Source organism: Zingiber officinale, chromosome 8B (assembly GCF_018446385.1).
Source record: "Zingiber officinale cultivar Zhangliang chromosome 8B, Zo_v1.1, whole genome shotgun sequence".
Classification (NCBI taxonomy): Eukaryota; Viridiplantae; Streptophyta; class Magnoliopsida; order Zingiberales; family Zingiberaceae; genus Zingiber; species Zingiber officinale.
The window spans coordinates 955,108-976,127 of NC_056001.1; the positions used below are offsets into that span (position 1 = coordinate 955,108).

General features: G+C 33.4%; 1 pseudogene; it reads right to left on the bottom strand.

The window, feature by feature from the left end:
• Window positions 1–1,198: 1,198 nt before the first annotated feature.
• LOC122015579 lies at window positions 1,199–20,936 on the bottom strand (annotated as a pseudogene).
• Between the last annotated feature and the right edge of the window lie 84 nt (window positions 20,937–21,020).

Consider the following 21,020-nt stretch of genomic DNA (forward strand, 5'->3'; position numbering starts at 1 on the left):
AAAACAAATATTCTCTCTGAACAAGCTAATATTTTAGTTAATCAGACAGCAAGGTGTTCTCTTTTCCCGAAACAATATCACATATACCTGACGGGTCCAGGTACGAAAGGATTTACAAAGAGTAAGATTGATCAACCATATAAAAAAAAGGAGACTGATCTCCTAATCTTATTATCTAAGAGCTTATATGCTGATACTAACAACGCCGCACATTAATCCTAAACGCTAAAACAAAATGCCCAAAAGGAAACAACTTTCAATTTGAAAGAGAGACAAAGCAGTGAAAATGATACCTTCAAAGTGTGTGTGTAGAGGAGGATAAAATAATCTTCAAGGAATTCAAACCGAACTGAGGATTCAAGAAGAAGATACGAAGAGAAGGAAGGCCCAAAGGTACGGATGAGAAATAGTTGAGTGAGAAGATGAGGATGAGTTGTACTTTCTTCTTTCAGGAAATAAACGAAGAACAGAAATAGAAAAAATTTAAACACAATAGTTTTTTAAAATAATAATAATAATTAAATGATCATAAGATTCCTTTTAAAAACATATGTACAAGTTATTTTTCTATAGAATTCTAAATTAAAATTTACCCCATAATCTTTCTATAATTCCGGCAGATTTATATTCTTTCTATAATTCCGTCTGAATCAGAATTGGTAAATATATATATATAGTAAATGGAAAATGGAAAATTAATGTCTAGTTTTTAAAATAAAATATGCAAATCCCACTAATAAAACTAATAGGGCATTAAGACCAGATGCAACATTAATGCATCAAATAAAGAGAAATCATTTTAGTTAAATTTTAAGTTGAAATTTAATTTTGATTTTATTTAATTTGAATACAAAAATTGTAAAATAATGATAAAATAAAACCTTTCTCAGTAAAGTTTTTATTGAAATAACAAGTTTATATTTTCCAATTAATCCAAAGGACATACTTTCCACTGATAAGAAACATAAATGAACCTAAAATTCCGAATATCATGGTCATATAAAGAAACTTCCTATAGTAGGAACCGCACACACAATTCATTTTATGCTTGCGATGTCCTGTGATATAGAAGAAGCCAGGCTTTCCTGGGGTTGTTGCGACCTCTAGAGACTGCCAGTTGCATCAAAATGTGCTTTGAATTTTGCAGCTATCATTCAAAGTCTAGTAAGAAATTTAAATAAAATACCATCTGACTCAGCTAGTTGATTTGGTGAAAATTTGGCACTTCAGTCTTCGGAGGTGCACTCATTTTGACAAGCACTTCATCTGGGAGGGCAACAAAAACCTGTTTAAAAGAAACGCTCATAGTAGAACCAAAAAATTCATTTAGAATTATGTCAATTAAAAAAAAAAAGATTAATCAGGTTGGATAACGTCGAATCTGGGGTGACCGGTCCGGTCTCACGGAAGTTTCCTACCGACCACCAGGATAAATCGGGAAGCGCTCGCAGCGGGCAGTTCAGAAACTCAGCATCCTTTAATTGCGTGTCCCATTTGGAGGAAAAATTTCTGCAAATTTATCATAGCTGGGGCTCGAACCGCGGGTGTCTGGGTGACAATCTGAATACCCTGCCACTTTACCATAGCTCCGGGGATGAATTCTGTCAATTAAAGCACTTAAGCCTAAAGGTTTGATTCAAAATAATATGTTTAGTTGGGACATTACTTGCATCTTCTGCCTTTTAATACCTTAAGTTCTGGCCTTCTGCACCTTGAGCAAAGTTTTAGACACTATACCCCAGTTTAGCTTAAGGTATTGTCTCTCAACAAAGAGATGGTTAACTGAGGTGATGAAGAAATAGAAAACATGGGGAGGTGGAGGGAGGAATGACAAGAAAATTATACTTTATCAACATGTGTTAATTAACTTAATTTTTCCGTCTGATTTTGGGTGGATGAGTTACAAAGGATGAATGCTTAAATTTATTTTCTCAAATATCTATATTCCCTCTTTGTTTGTTAAGGGAAATGAGAAATAGACAAGGCTTTATCACCTCAAGGTAGAATAGAGAAAATGAGTTTCAGATAAGGGGAAGACATTTTTTTGGTGAAGGAAGACAGAATTCAGAATTCAAGAGGAGTTCCACTCTCGATCAGTCAAAGCAACATAGTGAAGTGAAAAAAAAACATAAAAGAAAGTTCCTTATGGACAAAATATTACATGTGTGGCAAAATTACCATAATTCTTTTGAGTGTTATATGATAAAAAAAAAAAAATCAATTTTCTGTTAAAAGAAAAACCTGATATCATACGCTTTCTACAATATAAATTGTAAATATATATATATATATTCACCAAAATATAGAGAACATTTTGATGGCCAACTATGCAAAAAAAAAAAAAAAAAAAAAAAAAACTCGTAAAATGTGGACAAAAGATAAGGAATTTAACTTTTTTTTAAAACTTATATATATATATATATATAAGTGAATTTGCATTTCCAACAAGTGAATTTGCATTTCCAACAATAATTCCAAGCAAACTTGTGATTCCAAAAAGTTTAGTTCCCACAAATCAATTTACATTTAGTTTCAAAAAATCAATCAAAATTTTACTAAACTTTTGTTATCTTTGTTAAAGTTGATTGGTTGTCACTAACCCTAAAATCTCAAGCTAATAAAAATAGGATCAATTTATACATTAAAAAAAGATAGCTTGTGCGGTACATAAAACTCCCGTCAAAGTCCCGAACATCAATTTTATTTTTAAAATTTAATGCTTAACATAATTCGCAGCCCAATATTTAATTTGCTTAGTCTTGAAATAGGATTGAGAATAATGATAAATTAATTTTTTTTTTAATTCAATGCACAACACTGTGATCCTTCACTAAATCTTTTCCCTTTTGGATAGTGGGCGTTCCAATAATTGTGCTCTGCCCAAACATACATTCAAATGTCTCGTGAATGTTAATGCGTTTGATGAATTTGAATGTTGTGGATGTGAATATGTATTGGTTTGTTTATCTAAAAAAAGTGGTAGCAAAAATTTTTAGAAAAATAATGATGGAAATAGTATTTCAGTCGCTAATGTTAGCAATGGAGATCAATTTCCGTTGTTATATTTAGGGACCAGATTTTAATGTCGTCGTTAATTTTAGCAATGAAAATTAGATTCCATCGCTAATGAGTAACGAAAACAAATTTTGCTCTTAATGTAGCTAAGTATCCTTTTAATATATGTTACGTGTGACTCTTTTGCACATGATTGGTATCTTGCGCACATACCTACTGCAAATAAAATATTGGGTCGACTTGCAGTTAGGTAGAGTAAACTACCTATTATACTTCTATAGTACTTTGGGTCTACTGGTTTTCCTTCTGGGTCGGAATCAATGTTGCTATTTGTTACCATTAGAGTGTTTATAATTTTTGAGTTTTCCATGCCAAATTTTTTAATTAGTTCTTTAGCATATTTGGTTTGATAAATATAGATTCCATCTTTGGTTTGTTTAATTTGTAAGCCTAAGAAAAAATTGAGTTCCCCTACCAAACTCATCTCAAATTCGTTTTCCATCAAATTAACAAATTCTTTTAAAAGTTTAGTGTTAGTTGAGCCAAAAATTATGTCGTCAACATATATTTGGGCAATAAAAATGTCTTTTTCTATGGTTTTGACAAATAGGGTCTGATCTAGGGCTGTAATCGAGCCGAGCCGAGCCGAGCCGAACTCTTGAATGTTTGAGCTTAACTCGTTTATAATCGAGCCGAGCTCGAGCTTTATTTAATGAATATATTCATGGCTCACGAGCTTATTCGAGCTTTTATCGAGCCTAAACGAGCTTAATAAATATAAATCATAAATTTAAATATTCATTAAAAACTAAATTATATATTTAGAGAAAATTATAATAATATTATTAAAATTTATAATTTTATTCTAATAAATAAATTTAATATATTTGTATATATTTTTCATAAGTAGAGTAAAAAATCTATAAATTCAATATCAAAACTATTATTTTTTTTTTAAAGTTGCTTAATGAACTTAACTAATGTGTTCACGAGCTAACGAGCCGAATATTGCGAAGCTTGAGCTTGGTTTGTTTATCTTAACGAGCCTCATTAAACGAGCTCAAGCGAGCTTTTATCGAATCGAGCTTCGAATAGCTCGCGAACGACTTGATTCATTTACACCCCTAGTCTGATCTATTTGACCTTGGTTAAAACCCTTGGATATTAGGTAATTAGATAACCGTTCATACCATGCCCTAGGTGCTTGTTTTAGTCCATATAAGGCATTTTTTAGTCTAAATACATGGTTTGGATGATCTAAGTCCTCAAAACCTGAGGGTTTACCTACATATACCTCTTCCTTAATAAATCCATTCAAAAAGGCTGACTTGACATCCATTTGGAATAATCTAAATCCTTTATGTGCTGCATAAGCCAGCAACATCCTAATAGATTCGAGTCTAGCTACTGGTGCATAGGTTTCGTCATAATCTAAACCTTCAACCTGACTGAAACCTTTTGGCTACTAGTCTGACCTTGTTTCTAACTATTTCCCCCTGATCATCCAATTTGTTCCTAAATACCTATTTGGTGTCAATTATGGACTTATCTATGGGTTTAGGTACAAGTTCCCAGACTTGGTTTCTATCAGATTGGGTTAGCTCTTCCTGCATAGCAATGATCCAGTCTGGGTTAGGTAGGACTTCTTCTATCGTTTTAGGCTCAATCTTAGAAATAAGGGCAATTTGACTCAGGTTTCTATAAGAGGATCTAGTTCTAACTCCTAGGTTTGGGTCACCCAAAATTTGGTCAGGTGGGTGAGAAATACTTATTCTCGTTGGTCTTATATTTGTGTTAGGAGTTAGTTCCTCTGGTTTACTAGTATTAAGTTGAATTTCATCGTCTTCTATAATTCTTGGATTAATGTCTGCATTTTTACCTATATTTGGTAGATGGTTTTCTTCATCAAATATTACATTAGTTGTTTTTTCAACTTTTAGTGTATTTTGGTTGTAGACTCTATAGGCCCTACTGGTTGTAGAATGTCCTAAAAAGATTCCTTGGTTTGATTTGACTGTAAATTTTCCTAAGTAGTCTTTGGTGTTTAAAATATGAACTTTACATGCAAATACTTTTAAGTAGTTTAAGTTGGGAATTTTATTATAATATATTTCATAAGGGGTTTTATTATAAAGTTTGTTAATTAGAATTCGATTTTGAATATAGTTTGTCGTATTTATTGCTTCAGCCCAAAATTGATGATTTAAATTATATTCGTTTAGCATGGTTCTAGCGGCTTCTTGTAAGGTTCTATTTTTTCGTTCTACTAGCACGTTCTGTTGGGGGGTTCTAGGGCATGAAAATTCATGTTTGTATCCGTTGATGTTACAAAATTGGATAAATTTATGATTTTCAAATCTCCCCCCCTGATCACTTCTAATCCTTTTAATTTTAGTATCTTTTTCATTTTCTGTTAATTTACAAAAAATTACTAAAGACTTTAAAGGTTTCATCTTTTGTTTTTAGAAATTTTACCCAGGTGAACCTGGAGTAGTCATCAATTATAACTAAGCAATACTAGTTCTTGCTTAGTGACTTGGCCCCATGTGAATCAAATAGGTCTAGATGAAGGAGCTCAAGTAAAGAGTTAGTTCTATCTTGACTGGTTGATTTGTGGGTTGACTTGGTTTGTTTTCCTTGTTGACGGGATGACAAATTGTGTTTGCTAGGTTTCTTAATTTGGGCAATCCTCTAACTAAGCCGTTTTGACTCATTTTTGAAATGACTCTACTATGAGTGTGACCCAGTCTTCTGTGTCACAAGTTGGTTTCCTCTTGTTGTGTCAAGAGGCACTTTATTGAGGGTAGGTCAATTGTATAGATGTTATTTTTCCTAAGTCCTTTAAATCTGATTTCGGGGTTGTCGACGTTTTCAATTAAGCATCCAGAATTATCAAAGGTAACTAAGTATCCACTATCATATAATTGGCTAATACTCAATAGGTTAAAATTAAAATTTTCAACTAATAGCACTTTTTGAATGACAAAATTGGAGTTAAGTTCGATATTACCTCTTCCGATTACCTTAAGTTTATCGTCGTTGCCGAACGCAATTGACCCTAGATTCTTCAGTTTAAGCTTAGTGAACTTTAACCTATCTCCAGTCATATGTCTGGAGCATCCACTATCTATTATCCATTGATCCAATTCCTACACATAAAGTAGTTGATTTGGATTCTTTTAATGAATTAAAAGATAGTTTGATTGAAATAAGCTCTCTATTTTTTCATTTCACCCATACTAGGTTTCAATAGTTATTAGGTTAGTTAATTTGAAAAATATTTTAAGTTGATACAATTATTTATTTATTTATTATTATTATTAAGTTGATTTGTTTTAAAAGTTAGGTTAATTAAGAAATAAGTTAGTTAAATTTTGAAAAATATTTTATCAGTTAAATTTTTTTAAAAAATAATTTTAAGTTAATTAATTTTTGAAAGATGATTTTAAGTTAATTAAATTTGAAAAATGATTTTAAGTTAATTAATTTTTGAAAGATAATTTTAAGTTAATTAATTTTTAAGTTAATTAAAATTTTAAAAAATAATTTTAAGTTAATTAATTTTTGAAAAATGATTTTAAGTTAATTAATTTTTGAAAAATGATTTTAAGTTAATTAATTTTTGAAAAATGATTTTAAGTTAATTAACTTTGAATTTGAATTAATTTTAATTATGAATTTAATTTTGAATTTGAATTAAATTTCGAATTTAATTTTGAATTTGAATTAATATTAATTTCTATTCCTTAGTCATCTCACCCGATCTAAATTTTCAATCAGGGAATCCTATAATTTTTGTGAGATGAATTAGATTCAATTTTAGGATTTTATTTAACTTTGTGTTAGATTCAGGTTCAGCTTTGGGTTCAACAAGTAGGCGTTCTTCGGATAAACTTCTGGGCTATGGTGAGTCACAAGGACCTCATTAAAGTAACCATGCCTTCGAGATTTTCCAAATAATACTACACATTGAACTTAGTACAAAACCTTGGTCTAACTGGTTAGGATCCATAAAGGGTAGCTTCGGTCAGTTCCACTTAGCCAAATGCACCAGGTCGAAGCCATATCTTCCTAGACATGCGATGACTAAGCTTCCCCAACGTACTATCATCCAATACTTCACCAGTACCGTGGGTCAAGTTAAACCTATCCCATTTTGATCTAACCTTAATTACCCTGCCAGGTAGTCTACTCTTGGTTACCCTTATCGGGTGGATTAAGTTCGGAGGTGCCAGCTATTCTGGAGCCTCTTTCTATTTTGAATTTTTGTTTACTTTTGATTTGATTTTGATTTAATTTTACATTTGAATTTATCTTTTAATTTTAATGGTTTTTGTGTTTACTCCCCCTGGATCATAGCCTCGATATGGTCTATCGAGATAATATATTTGATCCTTGGGAACCCAATATTGTCCAAGTCCAACTTGATTGATCATGTTGGACTTGGGGACCCATGCTTGGACCATTTTTCTATTTGTTCTTTGTATAAGTGATAAATATGACTTATATTTCTTTTTTGATTTGAATCCTAGTCCAGTTCTATTGTAGATTGCCCTTTGTGTTCCAAGAATTAGGTCAAGGTTCTTGGAACCCAAAGAGAATCATTCTAATGTTTTCTCCAGATCCTTGACCTGAGTTTTCAGGCTGGAATTCTCTTCCTCAAGTTTTTGGACTTGAGTCGAGTTTCTAGTCTGAACTGGTTCAGTCAAAGATTCGGGGTTAGTCACTTCTTTAAGGACAGCTACTTCCTTTAGAAGTGACTTAATTCTAAGATTAGACTTAGCTAATTTTTGTAACAAGTAATTGACTAGATTGTTTAGTCGAGGGATACTTACAGAGGGATCGGGCCCTTCGGAAACGGATACGGATCCATGGCTTCTTTTCGATTCTGCTTCCGACTCGCTCTCGTTCTCGGACACATTGATTTGGTCTCGGGCCATCAGGGCAAGAAGGCTCATCTGTTCGAGCTCGTCGTCGGTATCCTCTTCTGAAGATTCTTCAAAGGTTGCTTTTAGCACCTTCTTCTTCCTCTGCTTCTTTGCATCCTTCTGATTGGGGCAGTTGGCTTTGATGTGCCCCTTCTGGTTGCACCCATAATAGATCACCTCAAACTTGACCTTTGAGCTGGGTTGAACCTCCTTTGATTGTACGACTTTCTTTAGGTCTCTCTTGTTGAATCCCTTCTTCTTCTTGTAGAGCTTCTTCACAATATTCACGAGTTCGGAGGTCAATTCGTCGTCTTCATCGTCTGAGTCGGGTTCGACTTCCGATTCAGGTTTAGTTCTTCACCGTGATCTTGGTTCCTGTGTTCGACTGGTACCTGCAACCAAAGCAATAGCTTTCTCGATTGGTTGTGTATTAGTTTGTTCATGCAATTCGAATTCTGAAAATAATTCATCTAGTCTAATGGAAGTTAAATCCTTGGAGACTTTGTAGGCATTTACCATCGATGCCCCCAATGTGTTATTCGGAAAAGCATTAAGTGTGTACCTTATAATGTCCATGTTCTCGACCTTTTGCCCGATAGGGCGGAGGGAGTTGAGGATGTCTTGAATCCGTGCATGGAGTTGACTTGCTGTCTCTCCTTCCTGCATTTTCAGATTATATTATTTATTGAACAAGAGATCTCTCTTGCTTACCTTGGTATCGGAGGTGCCCTCGTGGAGTTTGATCAGCTTCTCCCAAAGCTCTTTTGCGCTGGAGAATGGTCCAACTCTGTTGAGTTCCTCCTTGGTCAGTCCGCACTGGAGGGTGCAGGTCGCTCTGGCATCAGCTTCTACCTTCTTGATTAGGGTCGGTTCCCATTTTTCGTAGGGTGTCGGCTTGCCATCTTCGTCGGTTGGCAGTTGTATTCCAGTCTTGATAATCATCCACGTGTCGAACTGTGTCTTGAGAAAGGTTTCCATTCGCCCCTTCCAATATCCGAAGTCTTCTCCGGAAAAAAGTGGGGGGCGAACGGTGCTGAAACCCTCTTGTTGGGCCATTAGCGATATGCAAAAACAACGACAAAGTAGAAATGTCCCAAGACTAGGTCTTGGATTAGCAGTGCGGGAAATAAACTTAAGAAATAACGAACTCGAGTGGTGGTGCACCGGCCTCGAGCAAAACGGATTCGAAAAAAAATTAGAATATAGCTATTAAGCTAATTCTAATTGACTCCGTAAAACTGAAAATACCACGAAAAATTACGTGATTGGTGGTTGCACCAGATTAACGCGACCCCGCTCTGATACCAATTGTTGGATCGAGACGCGCTAGAGAGGGGGGTGAATAGCGCTCGTGACTTTCACTTTTCGTTTCGGAAATCTTACGAGTAACGCAGCGGAAATAAATAAAACAACCAACACACAGAAGACTCCAAGATTTACTTGGTTCGGAGCCTAGGGCGACTCCTACTCCAAGGCCCGCGATCGTTGATCGCTTACTGTGGGCAACAACTATATCGCGCAAAAGTTTGTACAACTGAGAATTAAAATAAGTGCAATAATTAAATTAAACTTATACCGACGATAAAATCTTAAAATCGCGGAGCTCCGGGTCGTCAGAAACTTGTAGCAGCACTTCAGGGTGTTTTTGAGGCAGCGCGTTGTAGCTTGATCGCTTGGAAGATGTTTTTTTAAGCCTCTGCCTTGAACCCCCCTTTTAAACAATGCTGGAGGCGGCTCCAAGCCTGTCTGAGGCGCCTCTAGGCCGCTGAGTCGCACGTGTGGATCAACTCTGATCTGGTCGCGCCTTATCCCACTGAAGGTGCCTCCAAATTGCTCCAAGGCGCCTCCAACGCCTGGTCCAAGGCGCCTCTAGTGACCTCCGATGCGCCTCCAGCGTCTCTGGACAGCTGGCTTCGGCTAGCACTCGAGGCGCCTCCAAGCCCCATGGAGGCGCCTCAGACACTGTTCATCCGAGGTCTAAATTGCTTCTTTGTTCCTGCAAAATGTGTTAGTCCTAAACACAAACCCTGTAAAACAAAGTTAGCACAGAAACAATATGATAGATATAATTGACAGTCGTCGGACTGTCCGGATCTGACTTCGGATTTCCAACCGGAAACCCTAGGTCGACTTGACGCCTACTGTTTCCTCTACGGGGAACGCGTCCTCACCTACTCCACTCAGGAGATTTACCTGTTGCCAGTGCGATCCTCCAGATCGACTGGACTTTTGCTCAGCGTTCGAAGCTTCCGGACTTTCTGCTGGACTTCCTCTTCCCGGCTCGTCCAGTCTTTCACCTGGTTCGCGACACGAGGACTTTCCACCTAGGGTTACCTCCCCTTGGACTTTTGCCTGAAACTCTCGACCCGCCAAGTCTTTCCGCATAGGGTTACCACCCCCTAGGGTTACCACCCCCTAGGGTTTTCCACCTGCCTAACCGCAGCTAGGACTTTCTTGAAACACTCAATTAAGTATGTTAAATCACAAAACAACTTAACTTTGAATTCCTTTGACATTATCAAAATAATGATCGATCGTCGGATGCTTCTCGCACCAACAGATTAGCTAATTAGTTTTTAGAAATCTAGATAATAGTTCTCGGTATCTTTCAAATCTTCTGTGACATGATTTGATTTTCTATGATGAGTGTGTTTCAGTCCGACACATGAACTAGCATGTTTCTCAAGCCGCAAAAAGTTAAGAGATATGGCAAAGTTAAAAGTATTTTCCAGTAAAATTTGGTCTTATGAGGCTTGCGGAATGTGTACAGGTTCATTTTCAAATGCATGTGATTCTTGTGCCTCTAATGAGTACTTCTCAGAAGTATCTAAAATAATTTATTTCTTTAGGAAGAAAAATAAAATAAACACCTTTCATAAATTTAATAATACTTTATAATTTAAAATAATACATTTATTGAAAAAAAACGTGACAAAACCTTTAAGTTGTAGTCATCTGTCACTCTTTCATTATGTTTCAATATATGAGCCTCTAGATTAGTTCTGTCAAAATCTTTAAGTTGACTATGTTTGACAAAACAAATTTAATAGACTCATGCTGCTCGCATGATGACTCGGTCAAGTTTCTTTACCACATGATTTAAAGTATATAAAATGTGCACCGCAGACCTTAATTTACTCCTGACAATTCTATGTTTCTTGATGAATTGTTGATGCATTATGTTGCCATTCAAATTGATGGAAAATGGAACCTTCTAGTTACTTCTCCAACCTTTGCCCAGACCATTGATATTTAGTAAGAGATGTTCCTTGCATTCCTAAAAGACAAGTTCCATGAATGGAAGTGACACATTAGTTATGGAAGTACCTAATAAGGAGATGTATATGAATAAGACCGGCTCTTGTTTGTCATAATATTTTGTCCAAACTTATTTTACTCTCTTTATTAAATTTGTATTCTACACCTCAACTTGTTTGATCAATTTTGTTAACAATCTGACTTTTGAGAGAAAAAAAAAAGATTAATGTCAATGAATACATAAACTATGATTATCATTTCAAGATCAGACATCAACTTTTTAAAGAAAAAGTTATACATAAACTCTCTTATTGTTACTATTAATATTAGCCCTAGTATCAATTATGAGATGATTGTAAAGGACTCATTTTGTATCATATATTATTATTAATAAAAGGTAAAGTTAGTTATTATATTTATTTCAGTTCAGTGTCAATTGAATAAGTATAATAATATCCTTGGATAGTAGGTTATTATCTACAGTATATCAATTGGTTGAATTGATAGTGAGATATTGTAGAGAACACTACTCTTAACTGTTCCTAGTCAAACATTAATATACAATGACAATATTAATGCGTTGAGACTAGCATGTAGGTCAACGGATGACTTGATCTCACAAGTCATAGATATGAGATATCAGGTTGACACATGAGTATATATTAGAGAATTATATACTGAATGACCCGCCATGAAAATATTTCATGGATCGTTATATGAGTGTCATAAACATTCTCATGTGACTATTGGTATGAATAATCCTTTGACCTGAAGTCACTACGGTTCCCTACATAAGGAGTTGTGTACTTTGGTATCGACAAACATCACCCGTAACAAGGTGGGCAATAAAGTCGATCACTGGGTATGCAATGAATTATGCGGAGGGATGTGAGTGATGTAGATGAGATCTATCCCTTCCATATGACGGAAGCGATATCTGTGGACCCCTTGATTAGTAGGACACAAAAAAAGCATGGTCATGCTCAAATGAGTCAATATGAGATATTGAGCTTATTTGATTGAGTGTGTCTACTTAGAGATCAAGAAACACAAAGGTTGATAAGAGGATGACACGGTCTATGCCTCATTGATCAATCTAGATATCAATGATAGAGGGACCAAGTCATACAAGATAATAGCCACGGACAGGTTAGGTCGGATCTTGACCTTCTCGTCACTTGGATAGCAATGATGTCTTGCTAGATGTCACTCATTGCTTATGTATCTAAATGTTGATTTGGGTACATTGCCAACGTTACGAGAACCTATTGGGTCACACACAAAGAATAAGTAGATTTGGAGATGAGTTCATATGATGAATCATTGGATTAAGTCTAATCCAAATTGGACTTATTGAGTTGGACTCAATTGGATCTAATTGTTGGATTAAGTCCAATTCAAATTAGACTCAAGGAGACAATTTGAATTAATGAAATAGTCATTCATTGAATTTGAATTGCATTAGGATTAATTGAGTAAGACTCGATTGAATTAGACTTGAGTTAGACTCAAGTGAGTTAGACTTGAGTTAGACTCAAGTGAGTTATACTTGAGTTAGACTTAAGTGAGGATAAATGAGAAGACATTCATTGAATTTTCGAAATTCAATGAATCATTACATTCAATTTTTGAAATTGAATGAAAAATGAGGAGTTTCAAAATGGCCCTTAATGGAGAGTAAATACTCATTAAGGCTCATTAATGGAATTAATGTTATTAAGTGTTTTCATTGGATAAAAAATACTTAAGCCATTTTACTCTCATTTTTCGTTACTTTTCATTATCCTTCCTCTTCTTCTTCCTCTCTTGGCCGAAATCACTCTTGGTTGCTAGCACAACCATAAGTGTTTTTCTTCTCCATCTTTGTGAGTTTATGAGACAAACGAGGAACACTTGTTCGTGTGGATACTGAAAGAGGCACAGACGTTTGATCGTGTTGAGATTTGAGCTGTCGGGAGATCGTGTGTACGCTACAAAGGTATAATCTCTCATGCTATAGAAAACTTAGTATATTTAGAAATTTCTCTTTCCCTTCGCATGGATCTTCTAGAGGAAATATGTTTTTCCGTTGTGTGTTTGCGTGTTTAAGCAACATATTTCCTTACGGTTACAAACTTAATCATTCATTCAAATCTAGATAAGGATAATTGTATAAGGCTAGTGGATTTTTGACTACGTAACACATCTGTTTGCCACGTTAACAAATCAAACTAAAAACTGAAATCAGAATGCGAATATATTAATCCTTTAGTTTCTAAAATTAAGAAATGGTTAGATAGCATAACAATTGTACATGGCAAGTGGAATCTTGGCTAGATAACACATCTCGATGCCATGTTAACAAAATCAAACTAATAAATAATATTTGCATATGAATATATTTGGATGTTACCATTTTTAATTCTTTCATCTAAATTATATTCTTTTAGTTTATATAGTCAACACATCGTTAGCTAGCATCCTTAATTAAGTGCAGACTCCTCCTACTTGAGTGTCAAGAGGCATTACAAGTTCAATAAGGGTGGTTCGATACAGTATAACAAACTCTAAATAACATATTGTAAACTGTATCAAAAATTTTGATATAAAAAAAATTATATCGATATTGTATTGAAAATTCAGTTTATCGAAAATTCAATATACCAAAAATTCAATATACCAAATTTTGAAATGATATAAATTCTATACTATTTATAATAATATTGGTACTCCACTATAGAATTTCTTACAAACCTTTGCCAATTAGCCAAAACCAGCTGAGTCCAACCCTTAAAAAAATACCTATAGTCAAAACTGCAGACAACAAGTTTTCCAATGCATTTTGCTCCGGACCCTACACTATACATACAACAAATAAAAATTCATGAACAGAATGTATATGTATAATGATCTTGATTGATTAGTAATTACCTTGTATCCTTTTGGCGCTTTTGACAAAATGCAAACACTAAGGTAGCCATAGCTGAGTCCGTCTTCTCCATGTAGCACTGTGAAATAGAATGCTAGGATGAAGAGGAAACACGAGCGACAAGCAAATATGAGGTCTTTCCTTAATACCAACTTGATCAGCTTTAGAAGAGGTACATACCCACGCATAAGGTCCAGAGGTGGTAAATGACAATCAAAACGAGTGTATACCTGGGTCAAATTAAATTTATCATTTTATTTTTATGATAAATTCTTCTCTGAATAGATAATGCTCGAGCACTTACCATGATCCCAAGCTATGAGGTCTTGTATCTTTGGCTATGAAACTAGGGAAATTTGATAGTGTCAAGACATATATCAGGAAGATGTCAAGCGCGTAGGGGTGACCGGTGAACATTCGATTAATTCAATTAGTTCGGTTAATTCGGTACTAATTTTGTATAAATTCTTTTTATTATTTTTAAATAAATTCGGTTAATTCAGTGTTAACCGAAATAACAAATTTTTTATTTGATTCGGTTAATTCAATTTTCGTAAAACTTTGATTCAATCCAGTTAGCCAAGATTAAATCGATTTTCGATTAATTCGGTTAATTTATGAATCGATTTAACCGAATGCTCACCCCTACAAGCGCGCAATCGATATTTTGAACTAGAAGTTCTTTGTTACTTAAGCGCTCAAACTGATTCGGATCCTCTATCACCTGCAACTGCAACGAATTATTCACATCCAAGACAAACTAAACTGCTTATTGAAAACTGAAATTAAGCAATGCCATAATGTTATTTTATGAATCTTACAGCTACATAGTTTATGGATAATTGAATACCAACAGCAGCAAGATCAGCAGTAACTGTCATTGATCACTCAGAAGTAGCCTTTGCTCGGTAGTATTTGACAATTGGTAATTTAGGAAATATAAATGAGTAGAGAAAGACGGCAAGCAACTCAAAGAATGTTGAGATTGCAAGAAACAACACTAAAAAAGGAGGATTTATATCTCTATGTAGGATAAAGTAGATCTTAACTTATTAATCTACTTAGTGTGTAAATATTCTACGTACTTGCCCCCTTGTGAAGGCCCTCATCTGAACTCTCAAAAGTTGCTTTCGTGATTAATCTCAAAGTAGCTGTCAGAATCCTAGCAGCTGTAAACTCAGCCATGAGAGACTGCAATAGTTGTTTTCAGAAAAAAAAAAAAAGGTTTCTATTATTAGCTAATCTTACACGCTGCCAATGAACTAAAAAAATTAGATAGGCAAAGATCCTCACTATAATAAGCTCTGGGCACATCAAAGATATATCACCTACCATTCCTCCTGCAACGTAACCACCGACGACACCAAATATTGCACTCGTTATACAGACACCAATGAAGATCCCCAACCCACCTCTACTCGTTAGCCCTAAGTCTAGCTGTGCTCAATCAAGAATGAAATTGAATATATAAACATGCAATTTGACAAAAAAAAGTTGCTTTAGAAAAAGTCCATTCTTGATACTAACCATAATTAGGCCAAGTGAGCTTAAGAAGAAGAGTGAATAGCCTAACAGGTTTCGACATGTAGTATTAAGGTGACGTTTGGTTCTCTCCTATGAATCGGAATGGGAATGAGTATCATAGTATTGTGGAATGAGAATCGGTATGAGCTTGGGCATCATTCTTAAAAATAATATTTGGTTAGTTGAATATTTTCAATCGGAATGAACCTAAATTTCCTTTTTTACCCTTAGAGAAAAATAAGAGAAAAAATTAGATGGAATAGAAAGTTGAAAGTGAGAGAAACATATGATGAGAGAGAACGATGAGAGAAAAAGTGTGATGTGAGAGAAAGTATGATGAAAGAGAAAATATGATGGGAAAAAATGAAAAAATGGAAAGTGTGATGAGAGAAAATGAGGAGAGAGAGCGTGATAGGAGAGATTGAGAAGAGAAAAAGTATGATAAGAGAAAGTGTGCTGAGAGAGAAAGAGTGATGGGAAAAAATGAAGAGAGAGAAAGTGGATGAGAGAAAATGAGAGATTGAGGAGAGAAAGTATGATGAGAAAATGTGATGAGAGAGAAAGTGATGAGAGAAAATGAGAGATTGAGAAGATAAAGTATGATGAGAAAATGTGATGAGAGAGAAAGTGTGATGGAAAAAAATGAAGAGAGGAAAAATGTGATGAGAGAAAATGAGGAGAGAGAGTGTAATGGAAGAGAATGAAAAGAGAGAAAATGTAATAAGAGAAAATGTGCATAGAGAGTATGGTAAGAGAGATTAAGGAGAGAGAAAGTATAATGAGAGAAAATGTATGATGAAAAAATGAAGAGAGAATGAAGAAAGAGTGTGTGTGTGATGAGAGAGAATATAGAGAGAAAATGGTAGAGAATGTGTGATGAGAGAGAATGAAGAGAGGGAAAGTATGTTGAGAGAGAAAATGTGATGATAGAATGAGGAGAGAGAAAGTATGATGAAAGAAAATAAGGAGAGAGAGTGAAATGAAAGAAAAATTAAACAGATATACTAAGGATATATTCGTCCAAAACTTAATTCTCATTCTCATTCCATCAAAACCCAAGAAGGGGGTGAGTTTCATCCATACCCAAGGTTTTGAGTTTCATTCAAAAATCTTGATTCCATTCCCATCAACCGAATACAAGGTTTGAGAATGAATCCATTCTCTCATTCCCAAACCTCTAAACCAAACGCCACCTAAGTCTTGCTTCGTGATACGCTAGTATGACTGTTGTTACCGGAGCAAAAGATTGGTAAACAAATGTGAGTGCTTCATTTGATGGTACATCTGAAATAAAATTAAAGAAGGAATAACTAAAGGACATATCAAAAGGTAAGAAGTCATTCTTATCGAAATATGGAAAAAATATTTAAAATTCAGTATATTGCATTTATCATACCAAAATATACCGATTTTATGGTATATCAAAAATTTTGATTTGGTATTATACCGTATCAAATTTTTTGATATCAGTATAAGATTTATATTGAAATTTTAGATATACCATAATAATACCGAAATTTTATTATAAATGGTATGAAATTGATATCATACCGGAATTTTGGTATACCAAAATTTCAGAAAGGTATTGGTATGAAATTTTTTAATATCAAATTTTTAGGTACGATAATAACATACGAGTTGATGGTACCGAACCACCCCTACATATAGACAAGAACTAATCTATCTCCAAATTACTGGGTAAACATGTAACTAACTATCAAAAAAGAATTTATCCTACTCATATAAATTAAGCTACTTTGTCTTAACTAATTTGAAAAATATAAGTTCCAACTTAAAAAATATATAAAAAATCAAAACAGACATAAATATAATATATTCTCCTTGAACAAACAGATACTTTAGTTAATCTAGTTTGCAAAGTTCTCTTTTCAAAGTGAAACAATATGACAAATACCTTGTGGGTCCTGGTAAGACAGTACTTACAAGGAGCAAGATTGATCAATATAAACTATAGCACTCTTATTGTTAGGTGAAATCTTCATAATCTATCTGCTTGATGGATCGTTCTGAAGGCTGTTGAGATGAGATTGATTAATATAAATTGAAGTAATCAAAGCCATATAAAAATAAAGGAGATGGATCTACTTATGTTTTTACACATAGAGGCTATATGCGAATGAAACGAAGGATGTCACACTTTAACCCTAAACCCTACCCTAAAACAAAATGCCCAATAGGAAACAACTTTCGATTCGAAAGAGGACATGAAAGCAGTAAAAGTGATACCTTCAAAGCATGTGTGTAGAAGGACAAAAGATTCTTCTAGGAATTCAAACCAATAAAAATACTGAATTTTTAATATATCACACTTATCGTACTGAAATATATCGATATTTCAGTAGATTATAAATTTTGATATATTAAAAATTTTAGTACGATATTAGATCTTACTAAAATTTTTATTATTGATATAGATATGAGATTTAGTATTTTGACATGAAATTTATAATATACCTAAATTTTGGTATACAGAAAATTCGGTTTATCGAAATTTTGATATGGTATCGATATGAATCTTCTTATTCTTTCAGTATAGTATACCGTAAATAGAACAATATTTTTTAAATAATAATAATAATAATAATAAAATGATTATAATATTCATTTTAAAAAATATGTATAGATTATTTTTAATCCTTTCATTTAAATTATAATCTTTTAGTTTATGGAGTCAAGAAAAAGTTAACTAGCATCCTTAATTAAGGGTAGACTCCTCCTACTTGAGTGCCAAGAGTCACTACGAGGTCACCAGTAAGTGGTTCAATATGATATAACAAACTCTATTGCATATTGTATACTGTATCAAAAAGTTCTATAAAAAAATTCATATCAATATCACATTGAAAATTCGGTATACTGAAAATTCGGTATATCGAAAATTCAATATACCAAATTTTGGTATGATATAAATTATATATTATTTATAGTAATATTGGTACTCCACTATAGAATTTCTTACAAACCTTTGCCAATTAGCCATAACCAACTGAGTCCAACGCCTAAGAAAATACCTACAGTCAGAGCTGCAGACAATAAGTTTCCCAATGTATTTTCTTCTAGACCTTGTATTATACATACAATAAATAAGAATTCACGAAACAGAATGTATATGTATAATGATCTTAATTGATTAGTGAAAAAAAAACAAAAAAGAAAGTTCCTTTGGACAAAATATTACATGTGTGGAAAATTTACCATAAGTCTTTTGAGTGTTCTATGAAGATAAAAAAGAAAATCAATTTTATGTTAAAAGAAGACCATATATATATATATATATATATATATATATATATAAAAGAACTTGATCGCTTCGGACGCAAATATTTTGATCGCTTAGAGAATATCTCATTATGTTCAACTCAAAAGTACCATCTAGACCCTTATTTATACATTGGAAAATTTCCAATAAATTATAATTTTATTTAGTTTCCAACAAAATGTAGTCCAAGAAAGTGTACATCCAAAAAGTCAACTTGCATTTCCAACAAAATTTAGTTCCACGAAGCCAACTTGAGTTTTAAACATGCTGTAATTCCAAAAAGGGAATTTGCATTTCCAACAATAATTCCAAGCAAACTTGTGATTCCAAAAAGTTTAGTTCCCACAAGTCAATTTACATTTAGTTTAAAAAAATCAATCAAAATTTTACTAAACTTTTGTTATCTTTGTTAAAGTTGATTGACCGTCACTAACCCTAAAACCTCATGCTAATAAAAATAGGATCAATTTATATATTACAAAAAAGATAGCTCGTGCGGTACATGAAACTCCAGCCAATGTAAATCTCGGGGATCAATTTTATTTTTTAAAATTCAATACTTAACCTAATTAGCTGCCCAATATTTAATTTGCTTAGTCTTGAAATATGATTGAGTATAATGATAAATTAATTCTTTTGTTTTTTTTCCAATGTACCGTGAAATGCATGTGTTTGATGAGTTTGAATGTTTTGGATGTGAATGTGTATTAATTTGTTTATGATGTATCATGTAAACAGGATTAAATCTTTCGAAAATTTTCAGAAAAATAATGATGGAAATAGTATTTCAATCATTAATGTTAGCAATGGAGATCAACTTTCGTTGTTATATTTAGCGACCAAATTTTAATGTTGTCGCTAATCTTAGCAACGAAAATTAAATTCCATCACTAAATAGTAACGACAACAAATTTTGGTTGCTAAAATGACGTCGGCGATGGAAATTGGTGTGACCAAAATATTCGATCACTAAGTGTACTTAGCAATTGTATATTTATTATGTCAAGATTGGTTCCGAGCGCAGCCATTGATGGCTACCAAAGTATCTATTGTGTAAGCCCTCAAATCCTTTCTTCTACCTCTCCTTACCTACTCTCCCTCCAACCTCTGGTTACTTGTCAATCGATATAAATTAGCCATTATTTTGCACACAATTAAACTCTACCCTAACTCTAGACTCTACCCTAAAACAAAATGCCCAATAGGAAACAAAATGCCCAAAGGCTGTCGAGATGAGATTGATCAATATAAATTGAAGTAACTAAAGACATATAAAACAAAGGAGATGGATCTACTAATGTTTTTATACATAGAGACTATATGTGAAGGAAATGAAGAACGCCACACTTTAACTCTAAACCCTACCCTAAAACAAAATGCCCAATAGAAAACAGCTTTCAATTCGAAAGAGGACATGAAAGCAGTAAAAGTGATACCTTCAAAGCGTGTGTGTAGGAGGACAAAAGATTCTTCTAGGAATTCAAACCAAGTGAGAATTCAAGAATATCTTCTGTTGTACGAGGTAAGTACGGGATGAGAAGAAGAGAACGATTGAGTGAGAAGATACGATGAGTTATTTTAATTTAAAACAAATGAAAAATAGGAATGGAAAAAATTGAACACAACTAGAGGAGAAAAAATATTGAATTTTTAGTATGTCGCACTTATTGTACTGAATATACTGATATTTCGGTAGATTATAAATTTTGATATATTAAAAATTCCAGTACGATATTATACTTATTAAATTTTTTAGTATTGATATAGATATGAGATTTAGTATTTTGACATGAAATTTATAATATACCGAAATTTTGGTATACAGAAAATTCGATTTACCAAAATTTTGATACGATATCAATATGAATTTTCTTATACTAAATTTTTCAGTACAATATATGGTAAATATAATAGTATTTTTTTTAAAATAATAATAATAATAATAATAAAATGATCATAATATTCGTTTAAAAAATGTACACATTATTTTTCTATAGATTTCTAAATCAAAATTCACCGCCATATTCTTTTTATAATTCTAACAAATTTACATTTGATCAGAGTTAGAATCGGTAAAAAAAAATTATATATATAATTTGTTTAGACA